Consider the following 12,399-nt stretch of genomic DNA (forward strand, 5'->3'; position numbering starts at 1 on the left):
AGTACAGAATGTTAGATAAATGTACAAAAACATAATTCAAAATGAGAAACCGAGCTTAAAGATGTTTTACATGGAAAAGATTTGGGTATTTACAGTATGCTGACACATCATTTACATCTTCTAGATGATGTGAACAAGCAAAAAAAAAAAGGAAAACTAAATTAAAACATCTGGTAAAAAGCATGGAAGATGAATTTGAAGGGTGTTGTGTTAAATTGTACAATGCACTGCTAAGACCTCATTTAGAATATTGTTTAGAATTTTGGATGTTCTAAAAAAAGATATTCCTGCTCTGGAATTGATCCATACATGAGTGACCAGATACAGTACATTCCCATATATAAAGGAATGACCTACTGTATGTGGACAAGCACTAACAGTAACTCTTTTGTCTGGAACAGAGAAGAATGCAAGAGGACCTGATAAAACTATTCAATGTTGATGCCAAGATCCAATGGGCTTCTTTTAGAGTCAACAGTGAAACTACTCAAAAGAACATTAAAAAGCATTTGAAACTGAGAACAGAAGGCACATTTTTACACAACGATTTGTGAGAATATGGAACAAGCTCCATAGCTAAGTTGTTGAATATGATCAATTTGTTTTGTTTTTTTCAGGAAAAAGCTGAATGAGTCCCCTCTCCTTAATTAAATAATATCAGCAATAGGGCTACATGGGCTGAATTGCCCCTCTTCTCATTGTGACCTTATGAGTGATTTTTTTGTTCTTATGTTATGACTAGATCTGTAAATAGATGCACTACAGTGTATGCCCACAGAGTGCCCAGGAGGCAGGCAGAAAAGTGTAGCAGCAGAGGAGCTGAAAATCTTGACAAATAACTAATTGCAGTGAGCACAGTTCCTCGCAGGTTGTAATTAAACCTTATTTTTAACTTGTTTAACGAGGAAGGAGGTTGCCCTGTATTTCTAGCTGCTGCTGCTCAACTTAATTTCCAGAGAGAAATCCTTGGAGGCGTTTGGTTCTCTTCAAGAGAAACACATTTCTGCCCTCGACTTGGGTTATGTGTCATCTGTTGTGAAGGAATCCACTTCTACTCAGGTATGATCATTTTCCTTAACACAACTTCATTCTCAAAGCAGAATAATGACATATAATCAGAATATTGGGGAATAAAGCACCCTTGTCTGATGCTCCAAACTTTTGTTCTGGGATGAGCAGGCAGATTAGCTTTAATTATAACCATAACAAAATTCCAAAGCCATGGTAATGTTATTGCATGGATTCAAGCTTACAAATATATTATGCAATATACAATATTCTTGGTAATAATTTTTTTTAACAAAATGTACAAGTCTGTGTGCCAGTAGAATGCTTTGTCATGTGCATAAGCATTTAGTAAGGAAACATGAGCATCACTCTGAGGCTCTGTATGTATTACACTATGTCATGTGAAAAGCTGTCATCACATTTATCTTTAACAATTAACAGTTTATCTTGAAATACCCACTTATTTTAATATTTGTATGCTCAAGTTTGACAACTTTTGATGAGCTTACTGTCTTCCCAGCTTAACATTAGCCCACGAAAAGTAAAGATCCCAGTAATGTATCCAAGGTGTACCTGTCATGCCTGAGCAGGTGGGAGTTCGCAGCCCCTCATCTGCCCCGGAAGCCCGCAACATTCCCACTGGTGACCACATTTTTCCAGGGGCTACCAGAAAACACTCAAGATCTTTATCAGTGTCCCTGTCATCCAATTAACAGGTGATTTTCCAATCTAGTTCTCCCTATTTATACGCTGTTACGCCACTGGATCGGTGCTCTGACATTGAGGTACTCCCAGCAGTGCTAATCACAGTACTGAGCTGAGAGACATATCTGTCCTCAAACTTGAAACCTTAAGCCCGGAGACATCCAATTCAGCCCCGTGCCCGAGAACTCCAAATTCCTGTTCAGTGCAGGACCAGTGGCGTCCGTTCTTTCTTCTATCCATCCGTCTGCAGTGTAGTCTTCCGCCTGTCCCTGCCATACAAACTGTTCACCTCCCACACAATTCGATTCCTGTCTGCCATTAAGCTGTACAACTGTCTCCTGTGAGTTCTACTAGCTGCCGAATATCGTAGATTCCCTGCATATAGATTCCTGCCTGTCAGTAACCCATGGCTGTCAGCTTCAGCTAGCCACACTGTAACATTCCTAGCTCTGTAGATATGCTAGGACCTGGGAGTGAAATCTTTCCAAAAATCACAAGATAATTGTGTTAATTTTTTCCTAAGAAGGTAAGAGAATCACCTACACCCATCTCCACTGTTTCCAAGTTCATTTTAAGGATCTCTAGACTTCCACAGCGTGGAAAACAGTCTCAGGTTAAAAGTTGTAATGATATGGAATGTAGGATTTAATAACTTTAAGACCAAACAATTTGTCTGCCCTCTTGTTTCAAAATGCTCCCCTTCTAGTTTTTATGGAGAAACATTGAAAGTATCAAAATAATCTCAATATATTTCAATGAATAAGATCTTAAATTAAGAGCTCAGAGGCTAGGTTACAAATGTAATCAAGCCAGTTCATCCTTAGTGAAGGTTGCATGTGCTAGTAGACTAATAATCCATTTTGTTTGGTTTTAAGCAACTACGTGTAATAGTTTAGGTCCAATAATAATTATGTATTTTAGGTATATTATGAATTAAAAAGTTAAAAAGTAGGTACAGTATATATGAAAAATGTTTTTTCTTCTGATTTGAGAAGCCAATATACAATCCTCACCATTTGAAACGGACAACTGGAAGGGGAGTGTTTTTTATGTCCAAGAATATATTTTCTGCTTGTCCTACATTGATTCAGCAGGTGAAACATTTCAGTGCCGTTTTTCCCCTCTTCATATTCCTTCTCATGTTTTATTTTCCTTTTCTGAACAGTTAGCCCATTCCAACTTGTCACCGCATAACATATTTCCATGGATTTGTTCTAGAACCCAAAACTCATAAAGACAAACACACATATTCAGAAAGGCCTCTTTCCGTTAATGTCACCTGGCTTGATGCCAAAAGTTTGTCCAAGCCACAGGAATTCAATGGAAAATACTCCTATTTAAGTGAAACACAATTGTTATTGAATTGAAATTATTAACTTTGGGTGTGTTTACTGGAGCTTGTGCCACTAAAAGGAGTTCCCCTTAATAGTTGCATCACATTTAGCAATACCCCTGCACTATTTTCCAGGATCAGAGAAACTCAAGAGAAATTCTTTTCATCAGCAGATTTTATACCCATCCATTCTACATTTGTACATTTAGCATACAGAAGATCCTTTAAAACTATCTTCATCATTCGACTCATTCTTTCCGTCTCCCATGGTAACTGAATCACATTTATTCAGATAACTCAAAGGGGAACTGCAGTCCCCATTTCTCAGACCAGTTATAAAATCTTGGTAACAAATTAATTTACGGTATCGCACAATTTGACAAGTTCTGAATTAAGCACAAAACCATGAGCTTTGTGAAATTACTGTATGGTCGCCATTTTGCCGTGGGCGAGAGCAAGAGATGGCGCAAATTGAGTTGTGAAGCAGTGACGCGGCCTTTCCTGTTCACTAGTCACCATAATGTCAAATGTAATGCGATGTACAGTACAACCGAATAAGTACAGGTTATGCACCAGAAATTTCACCACAGAAATGTTCCAATGTGATCTGCATGAGTTAACAAGTAAACTGTATTTGTCTGCAAAACCGTCAAGAGCAATTTTGCTATTAGATTAAAAGAGATGAATTCACAAGCCTGCTTGTTTACAATGTAATAAGGCCACTTCACCTCACTGGAAGTATCGTTGCTTCATTCTGAATCACAGAATATGTCACTGCACATACCTGTAAATGTCTTCTATTTTGTGATGAAAGTTGGAGGTTTTACACTTTGCCGGGTACATTTTACCCTCATTGTGGTTTGAAATGCACTCATCAATGCAGATTCTTTCTAAACCCAAAATATAAAAATAGCATTGCAGTTCCCCTTTAAAATGCAATGAATTGCTTCTATTATTTTTACTTTTTTAAAAGATGATTTGTTTGATTTGTAACGAACAGGATTGTTTGTTTAAAACAGGGATTCCATGGATTATCCTGCTCTGATAGGGATGTAGAACATATTTTGTTGTAATTATGTCACCGGTTTGTGAGATAAAGGTGGACTGCTGATGAACTACTCTTAAAGAAGCCATTTGATGAGCAATTATTTTTTACACTTGTAGTTGCAAAGCATCACATGATAACTGTAACAAGTTCTCCTATTTACACCATCATTTCTCCCTAGGACTCCATGAAACTATATCTTCAACAAAAGATAAAATTCAAGTACAGTCATTGAGCCCTTCTCAGCAGTATCACATGGTACAAACCATCCTGAGCTCACATTAAATTGAACTTAAGTAATTTAGCCTGGGTGCTGAAAGAAAGCTGGGGTCAAACTAATTGATAATATTCAAAAGTATATTGAAAAGTGCTTCAGCATTGTTGTGTGGGACAAGGTCACTAAGCTTCTTTCATTAGGACTAGATTGAGATCTGGATTGATTGTCTGGGTGTGATTCTTGCTGATATATTGTACACATTAGGAGAGAGAGAAAATGAACTGCTTTCCTTGGGATCTTTCCCCACAGAGCTGCTGTGGGAGTCAGGCATGTCTGAGCCCCAGGACCTGCACAACTTGAACTTCATTTCATTGGCTCAACTACTGTATGTTTAGAGATCTGACCCATGAACATTTTCTCCCATGTGTCAGCTGCTTGTGCAGGAACTGACTTTTAACACAGTAGGATGGCTGAGGGTGTAGAGAGAAACCTTAAAATAGTTGTTCTACCAGACAGAAGGCAAAAAGGCCTGATTGTCAATTTCAAATGTGATAACACTTTATCTGTGCGAAAACCTCTTACTACCTCTGTGGGGTTTCTATACATCCATCCATTGTCCATAGCAGCTTCATCCTCTAGACTAGAGGATCCCAGTAACCTGGAGCCTAGCCTGGCAGACACAGAGCTCAAGAAAGAAAAAACAGATTATAGTATCATTGCCTACAATGTAAAGATTTGGCCTAGACACGAAGCTCAAGAGACTGACGGTCTCTTTCCTCACCTCTGTGAAAGCTTAGAGTTAAGGTCGGAGGTTACAATGTGATTTTAAACATTCATGTTTGTCAATAGAGTAGAAGGGCTGGTCTCGGCACCACACGGTTCTCTGTTGCAGATGTGTAAACTGTAATCGGGGTCCTGGTGAATGGGAACAGTGTGCTGCTTATTTTGTGGACTTCTGTGTACTGTTTGCGTACAGTATAGGCTGGACAGTTTATTGCAAATTATGAGTTTCATTTTACCTCATGATTCCTTGTTGTAACCAAAGAGGAGGAAAGAGGTCATTTTCTAATTTCTGTCAAGAAAACAACAAAAAAGCAAAACTAAACCTTCTATTTAAAGTTATAAAGAAGCCAATGGATGCTGAAGGAGCCTAAACATAGCACAAACACAAAACTATCTAGTCAGACGTCTAAGATCTAATTCGCCTTTAAGTAAGACACCATTTTACTCTTTTAAAGATGTGCGCTCTAGAATAATGTTCTCTCCAGATATTCTTTAACAAATACTACCTTTTTAAATTTGAGTCTAACAGGAGCTGCTATGTTCTTTTAAGCAGTTAAAATGAAAATGTCTGATGCTGAATTGGAAATAATTAAAAAATGAAAAAAACAACAATCTTGCTCAGTTTTCTTTTGCCAGTCAGAAAAACTGGAGCAACGTTTCCACTGAAACAAAAAGCTTGGAAGTTTGTCCTGGACATTTTTGCTTGTAGGCCTTGCTTTCCACCTGCTCATAAATCCTCCTCATGATTCCACAAGGTTTGCAAATAAATAATTACATCATGGCCATGGTAGCTGAATATCAAGTTGAAATGTTTCACACAGCCTGAGCCTCCTTCTGTTCTATATTAACTCTAGGCCTAATGTCCTTTTGGAATATGTTTTCACTATAATTTTAACTCAATATGTTGTTCTACAAACTTGCTATGTTTAATAAAGTAGATTATGTATATCTTCCAATTGATTTATATATAGAATAGTGTTTTAATACATTTTGTTTCCGAATTCACACTGCTGGACCTTTTCTTTCAATCAGAATTTGTGAACAGAAAAGTAAAAGCCTGTTCTGTATAGTAAATGAAAAAACTGTTTTGATATTCATCTGCATTAAAAAATCACAATTTAAATATACCAGTCTAAAACAATGAAGACAAATGTGCTTGAGAAAGCATTCTGTGAAGTCTTGTTATTTCTCTAAGTGCTCTATAGCAAGTGGAGCCAGAATCAGGCTGGATTCTCCCTGGGACGGATGTGCTGGGAGATGTTTATACAGCTCATTTGCTCAGAGCTGGCTCGTTTCCGTAGCCATGGAGACAGATGTTTTGTTGTAGAAACAACAGGGGCGTAGTTTAGTGCAAGTTGACTTTGGTGTACACATCTGGAGCTAGAAGTGCATTGTAAAAAAAGAGAACATGTAAACAATTTAGCTACAGTAGATATGGTGATATAAAGTATGGGAAGTGTCACAGACATGCAGATTGAATTTGATTAAAAGTTACAAAACAAAGTATGAATTGACCAAAACACTTTTTGCATTGCATGTTTTGAACAGTTCTCTTCTGGGTTTATAGAACCCAGTGCATATACAGTACCCTTTTCAGAGAAGCCATCTTAAATAAATGCTTATTAACTTAATTAAACCTAGGGTGTAACAATACCATCATCACAATACAGTACGATTTTGGAAAGCAGAAATGAATGTAGAAAAGAATGAAAGCTGCCTTTGTGATGTTTTGGCTTCCATAGTAGCGAAGACTCATTTTAAAGTTTTGGAACGGGTGTTTCGTGGCTCATATGGGTCTAACTATTTAAGATACTGTTGCACGGCCAAGTTTATTCCTGTCTTGAAAATGAAAAAAAAAAAACACTTGGTAAGAAGAGCAAGTGATGTCCTATGAACCTGGAATCATTTGTTTCTTTTATGCAATGAAAGAGCTTCTTTCACAAGAAACATGGCAAAGTTTTCATTATAATAAAGTCATGCAAAAGGAATATAAAGATCTCTAATTCTATTTCCTGAAAATAGAAAAACGGTTACTTTCAATAGGAAAGAAAAATAGAGGTGCTGTAATGAGACGTGGAATCCTTCAAAGGATGTACTGTACTGAAAAAGACACTTAAAAAAAAGTTCACTTTAGAACATGACATTTACAATTCAGTAAACAGACAGGATTTTGTATTTATAGCAGTGCGATGGTTTGAAGACACAATATCACGCTGATGTGCATGATTTCTGTTTATGGATATATTTTAACTTCTATTATTAGCTATTAATTGAACATTTTAATCCAGATCGGAACTTCATTTTTAATGTAACTTTTTATTGTTAATTCCAGGAAAGCTTTTGAACTAAAAGGAACGTGTTCTAATGTGTTTGTGTTGTGCATTCCTCATACATGCATCTCTTACATTTTATGCCTTGCATTATAGAATACCATGTGGTTGAAGGAATATACAGGTGCAAACCAGTGTGATCAGAGCATTAATATATATTTAAAATCATGGAGAATGGTGTCTAATTCCAGAAGATATTACAAGAACTCAGGGAAACCTATAAGGTTTTTGTGGGCTTTGCATCTATACACCTCCTTCATAAATTAAGACCCTCCTTTTGATTGCTGAAGACGATATGATTGAGTGGTTAAATTAGTAAATTACCACATGAAAGCAACTACATTTCTTGTCTCACTCGTTGCTTGGACTCTACAGGCCAGTCCAGAGCAAGAGGTAAATCGACCTCGGTAGTAAAAGTTAATAAACTTAGTGAAGCCTTTTGTTATATGAAAGAGATTTAGAAACTGCAAGACTCAAAGGAATTCAGACTGTGACTTTGAATATTCCCAATAATAGCAGCACAGACAGAAAAGCTAAAAGAGGCCTGGAATTTTAACCCTCTATAGAACAGCTCTGTGCTTTATCCTCTCAACATAAATCAATCTATTCATGATTTAAAACTCCAGTTCTTTGTTGGTCCTTGGCTGTTACATAAGAAAGATTTTTTTTTAATGAATTAAATGTATTTTGTGAAATCCATTCAATTCCTGTTAGGTCCATTCGTATGTAAGTGCAGTTTGCATAAGTAATGTCAAATTGATAACTTTGATGATTTGAAAGAAGCATTTATAGAAAAGGAACATACACATTATGAAGCAAGTCTTTACAAACTGGGCTTCTAGTAATGCAACCATGCACATCTTTGAAGTGGAAATAATAATGCACATGGATAATTCAAGTTTTCCTCCAATTATGGCCAATTAAACTTAAGTATCAACATTTATAGGGTTGAAGTTGAGTAGAGGATAAAAGAGCAAGGCCAACACAAACAATGCCAAATGACTGAGATTGTACCTGCTGATCACATATGTGAATCAATGTGAGTTTGGTCAGTGACATACCTGTGGTTTTTCCACTGACGGTTTAAATACAGCAGGGACTGCTTGGAGGTCAAGGGAAATGATGCTGGCCAAGCACTTCTCTGTTTGCATTTCTAAATATAAGACAGTACACATCATGCTGGCTTATATTTACATTCTAGTATGGCTAGCCAAGAACTAACCTCACCATAAAAAGTAATTACATCCTTGTTTTTGACTGTGGTTCTATTGTGAAAGTGCTTGGCTTTAAACATTTTTGTCAGCCATCTTTCCAGGGTTTGGGAATAGGACAATCTCAATGCCAAAAGTGTTAGAGGACTGAATTTTACAGGTATTCAATATACTGTAGGTGACTGGTATTGCGATTAGATTCAGACCAAAGTCATAAAATGATGATCCTCCTGTCGTGGGCTTGAGGGGGAGAACTGCCAGGGCTGATTTACCTCACTGCACCACAGTGACTCCTACCGGACTTTGTCCTTGCACGTACCCCAGGAAGATTTGGCTGAAGTTCAGGAGCAGTAAATCAAGGCTAAAATTGTCCTCAGGGACAGGGCATGCAAATAGTTTTTTCATTTAATTGATTTCAAGTTCTAGTTTATTGTCATACGTACTTGAGTACAATGAAATGCTTACTTCACCAACTACCTTCTGCAGTGTTGTATTTTTAACATTTGCAGGAGGTCTTATCAGTTATTATTATTAATCCCTACTGGTCCATAGATGTGTGTCTGATGAAGCTGAAGCCTGGCCATGACCAGCCCCTTGGATGTGACTAATACTGAGCTCTGTGTGTGGCAGCGCCGTGGTTTTGAACACAATCCTGTGTACAGTCTCAGCTGGCAGAGACTACATCTCAAGAGTTATGAAACATTGCGAAATACTCTAAAAACATTGCTTAATGTAGTACCTGTAAAAAATGAAGCATACCTTAATAACTAATTTCTACACATTTTTAAAATTTGGAATTCTCCATTAATTTCAATGGTCTCTATGGTCTTGATACAAGAGTTATGAGATGGAGTCTCTGCCGGCTGAGAAGGTACACAGGATTGTGTTAGGGTTAGATTTTAGCATCTCGGGTTTATGGCGTAAGGTAAGTTTCTTTGGAGTTGAACTTTGTTTCCTGAAGAGGTTCCTCTTGGTGAATTGAGATGGAGAGTCTCCCCTCAGGAAACAGAGAGGCACAATCCATCCACCCCTTCCTGGTGATCCAGAAGTCCCCTGTAAATATACTGACCTTAGTTTTGTGTATACTTGCTCCTTGTTCCTGATGTTTAGTCCTGTTGGGAATGCCGTGTTCAATTTTTGGATCCACTCTCTGTCTTTCAACTTTCTTTGTCCACGCTACAGATTCTCAGTGATCTGAATGAGCTGGATGAAGTGCACATTAGTGGGACTGTACTTCTTAATTATTTCTAATGTTATGTAAGTGCTGTGTTTATCTTGTGCAAATGGAATTTCCGGACTCTCCTATGTTTAAAATGTTGCTGTATAGCATTGTGGGATTAAGTGTTGGGAGTTTGCTTCTTACCAAAATGTCCTGTAGGTTTTTGGTTTTTCTGTAGGATGAGATCACCTTGTGCTGCTGGATGATTGTTCCCCATGGGACTGCATTACAGTTGTGTTTGATTTTTCTGTTCACTGCTGTGCATAAGGTTCCACAGTATCTGCAGCAAGAAAGAGGACTTCCAAGAGGCAAAAAAGGAGGAAACTCTTCACAGCACTTTCCCGCAGGAGTTATGGAAGGTCATTACTAAGAAGAGCAGAAAGCACTTTCTCCTATTTAACGTATTGCTTAATAGGTGGGACTTTATTAGTCTTCTTAATGTGTGCTTTGAGTGAAAGCTATGTTTGTTCAGTAGTGCATGTGTGATTTTATGGTCGAAATAGACTTGTCTTCAATCTGCCCATGTTGTTGAATTGTTTGCCTTTGTAGGCAGTGGTATCTAGAACATTTATCTCTGAGTTAAGTGTGGTCTTCTTTAAACCTAATTGACTAATGGGTTGTGTTAAATGTGTTAAGGAAATTCTTTGAACTGGTCTAAGGTATGTGTCCATGTACCCCAGACATCATCCAGGTATCTAAAGTGTGGTGTTTGGGGTTGTAAGGTTGGCAGTTTGAATCTGCCAGGTACAGTAGATGTTTGTTAATGCTACTGCAAAGCACTAAGCCATTGCTGTTCCCTTCTGTGTCCAGAGAAATACTCATAATATAGATGGAGAATAAAAAGAATAAGGTGCAAGATAGTTACCCTGGGGATTCCCATAGTAACTGGAAGACATTGTGAAACAAATGTATCATATTTTACACAAACTACGCATTTGCTGCAATCTCTGATTGTAATTCTAATTGTAAGCAAAATTCTATTGTCAGAAAAAAAGACATACTAAGCCTACAAATGCTCAAAATTAATATCAGCAATATATACATTTAAAAAAGAAGCATCTATTTACCATTACCATAAAATTAAACCTATAAAATTGCCCAAATGCAATTTTAAAATAGAGACACAGCTGCTACTACTTACATAATCAGAGGCTAACAATAAACCCTGTTGCCTCCTAGCATTGATGGGATGCTGTGTTTGAATTATTGTCTTTTTACTGACAGACTTGGCATCAGTGTAGTTTCTCTTGCAAATGACAGTGCTGAGACGTGCCCTTTAGCCTGGCATAACATTGACCTTTGTCAGAATACCACAGAACTCTATGGATGTTTCCTGATTATTCAGTAAATTGCAGTTTACCTAGTGTTCCTGGACGTGGAAAACATATAAAATATTTTAAACACCTGAAGATTATTTCTGTGGATTTTTAAATTACTTTGATCTGGTTCTCCTCTGACTTAGATTTCCGCTATCTACTGTATATATTTATCAAACCATTATACTTAATTTCCTCAGGGTGCAGATTTACTTCTCAATTAAGCTTTTCTTCGTTTTTTCCATTAAAACCTTTAAATTGCAATGTTCATCTGTCTGCACATTGAAGAAGTGAGATGTAATTAACAGGGAGTTTTTTTACCACTACCACAGGTGTAATTGCTAATGCACTAGACTGTGTGTATTGTTTCAGCGTATTATTTTGAGTTACAGTATGAAAGACCTAGATTGCTGCTGAAACAATTTAAATGAATGTCTGACAAGTTTGAACCTAAACAGGAAAACAGATTTTTGCTTTCATTACTATGGTTTTACAAAATGAGAGGAAGCTGTTTGCTTTTTGGCTGACTTTTAAAAATGAATGAAATGTCATCTTTTTTTAAAAACTCATTCAGAAAAAAAACGTTCACATACTGATGGCTGTACATGATTACATGACTTTGTGGTGCTTCCTGTCTAGTCTAGCTAAAGAAGGTGGATATTAAATCTCGAAGGGCTCCAGACCATGGAATCTAGTGACATTTTTGACTTGATTTGTGTTTTTTCAACTTAACAAATGTGGCACTCACAGCAGAAATAAAATGGAATCTGTATCTGTATTTAAATATAATCTTTGGAATCAAATAGAATAATTACAATCCTTGATTCAGTTGGCCTCTGACTATAAAAAGTACCAGATGGGCTGAATGGATTCTTCTAATTTGTAACCGTTCTTCGATTCTTGTTTTTATTTGCATTACACAGAAAATAAAAAGCATCTGACACTTTTAGAAGATTTGTCATTGATCTTTATAGTTATATTGAAACAAACAAATACATGTTTCTTATTGTTGGATTAACACTTGCCTGCCTTAAATTTCAGAGGAATGCAATATAAAGACACCTTTGCTTTTTAGTTGCAGTGTAAGTATACAGTATATATACAGGGGACTTCTGGCTCACCAGGAAGGGGTGGATGGAATGGTGAATTGAGATCTCCAACTCATTCCGCAGGAGGAACCTCCTCTTCAGGAGACGAACAGGGTTCTGCTCTAAACAACCTAACCCCAACCC

This window comes from Atractosteus spatula, chromosome 9, assembly GCF_055471065.1.
Source record: "Atractosteus spatula isolate fAtrSpa1 chromosome 9, fAtrSpa1.hap1, whole genome shotgun sequence".
In the NCBI taxonomy this organism is placed as follows: domain Eukaryota; kingdom Metazoa; phylum Chordata; class Actinopteri; order Semionotiformes; family Lepisosteidae; genus Atractosteus; species Atractosteus spatula.